Here is a 2,245-nt window from a genome sequence, read left to right as displayed (position 1 = left end):
AACATAATGCTAGTTTATAAAATATGCAGTAAAGTTGGTAAACTTCCAATAAGTCCAAGAAAAAAGTAGAGAAATTGTCATTATCATGAATGAAAAAGGAAATAGTACTGGAGACTCAACAAAGTTTAAAAAAATAAGAAAAGAGCACTACAAAGAACACAAAATAACGTGCATGGTAGTGCATGTACATAATCTCAGCTGCTCTGGAGGCTGAAACAGAAGGATTAGAAGGTCAAGCCTAGCCTCATCAATTTAGCAAGGACCTGTCAAAAAAAATAAAATAAAATAAAAAGAGCTGGGGATGTCTTTTAAAATTTAAACTACCAATATACATCCAAGATAAAAGTGATATTTGAACAGTCCTATAAATATACTATAAAAGAAATTTAATTTGCAATTTAAAACCATCTGAAATACACTGGGCATGGTGGTCCATACCTGTAATTGCAGTGGGTGGGGAGGCTGAGGCAGGCAGATTACGAGTTCAAAGCCAGCCTCAGCCAAAGTGAGGCACTAAGAAAATAAGTGAGACCTTGTTTCTAAATAAAATACAACATAAAAAAAAAGGGCTGGGGATGTGGTTCAGTGGTTGAGTGCTTCTGAGTTCAATCCCTGGTCCAAAAAAAAAAAAGAAGAATAAGAAGAAGACGAAGAAGAAGGAGGAAGGAAGGAAGGAAGGAAGAAAAGAAAGAAGGAAGGAAGGAAGGAAGAAATCCGTCTGCAATACAAATCTCCAAACGCAGAGTTTCCCTATAAATTTTATTAAACATTTAAAGAAATGGTGCCACTACACAAGCCACTTCAGAGAATGGCAGGGAGTGGTTCTCCATTCATTTTACGAGTCCAGAATCTGTGAGAATTGCTCAAGATGAAGTTGGGAATAAGCAAGCTAAGAACTTTGAACTTTATTCCAAGAATGATGAGAAACAACTTTGGGATTATTTAGAGTCAAAGTCTAGATAGAATTTGGGGCTGAAGCAAGAATAATATTGGACATTTTCTTAGATTGTTCCTTTCATCAGCTCTTTTCTCCTCAAGTGGAATGATAAGCAAGATCTAAGTGTTCCTTCATGTTTCCTTTCTCCTGACTTTACCATCCTGCTCTGTCTTGTTTTTCAAAGAAAAAAAACCTTCATCATATCTTGCCAGCTCTAAGGGAGAAGAAAAAAGATCCATGCAGGAGTAAAAGACTTACTCCAAACCTTGCACCAATTACATAGAAACCGGTTTATAGTTCTAATTTATCTTAACCTTTGGTTTCATTTTTAAAGTTCTAAATGTTCTAAATCTAGAGTATCTAACTTTAAGGAATCCCTGAATCAGCAGGAATTATATGGAACATTTTTTTAAGTGTGCTTTATTGTGTATTTTGAAGGCAGTGCAGATCCACAGGGGAAAAGATCCACAGATATATCAAATTATTGAAGGATTTTTGATTCCCCCTCTAAACTGGGGGTGGAGGAGTAAATATTATGTTCTTACATGAAGGTAGAATTTATCATCATTGTGAAATAGAAGTCATGTCATTGTAAAACATTAAACACCAAGTACTGTTTGGTTTATTAAAAAGAGCAATGTAGAATTAAAACTATTAAATTAATGTATGGTTAATAGTCAAGACAGGATAGTACAAGATATGGTCCAATCTTGTACACCTTTGCATATAGTTGAAGACTATATACAAATAGTCATAATCATGATCTAAAATCATTTGCAAAATTATGAGTTGGTATTTATATTATCAAGTAAAGATTTATTATGTTGACAGATTTTAGGGTTAATTTTAATTTCAATTATTAGGCAATAGGTAATCCATGAACTGTATTATATAGGGTGATTTTCTGCGCTGCCTTCTCCTTGAAGACAACATTCTGTGAACTCACAGGCAGATTCCTAATAAAACAAAAGAGCAAAACTCAAGCCTTCTTTGTTTATTCTCCAAAAGTCTCCAGAGTTGCTCGGTTGGCACAATGAGTCATCTTCCATGCGTTATAAATGTGAGTCTCAGACTAGACATCCATGCAGTCTGCATCTTGGAATTCCTCCGTCTACACCGCAGGGTCTCATTGTCACTTGCACCTACAGGATTCCCAAAGACCCTCCTACCTTTCCTTTCCTTCCTCCCTCCTTCTCTGCCCCCCTAATTTCCTACCTTTCTTCCGTTCTCAGTCTCTCTTGCGCATCCCTACGCACAGACTAAATGCAAGGTCCCTCCGCTAAAGCCTGTTAACTCCTCACAGCTATC

The sequence above is a fragment of the Callospermophilus lateralis genome, chromosome 6 (assembly GCF_048772815.1).
Source record: "Callospermophilus lateralis isolate mCalLat2 chromosome 6, mCalLat2.hap1, whole genome shotgun sequence".
Taxonomy (NCBI): Eukaryota; Metazoa; Chordata; class Mammalia; order Rodentia; family Sciuridae; genus Callospermophilus; species Callospermophilus lateralis.
The sequence above is the reverse complement of the archived record's forward strand: the minus strand, read 5'-3'. Positions refer to the sequence as shown.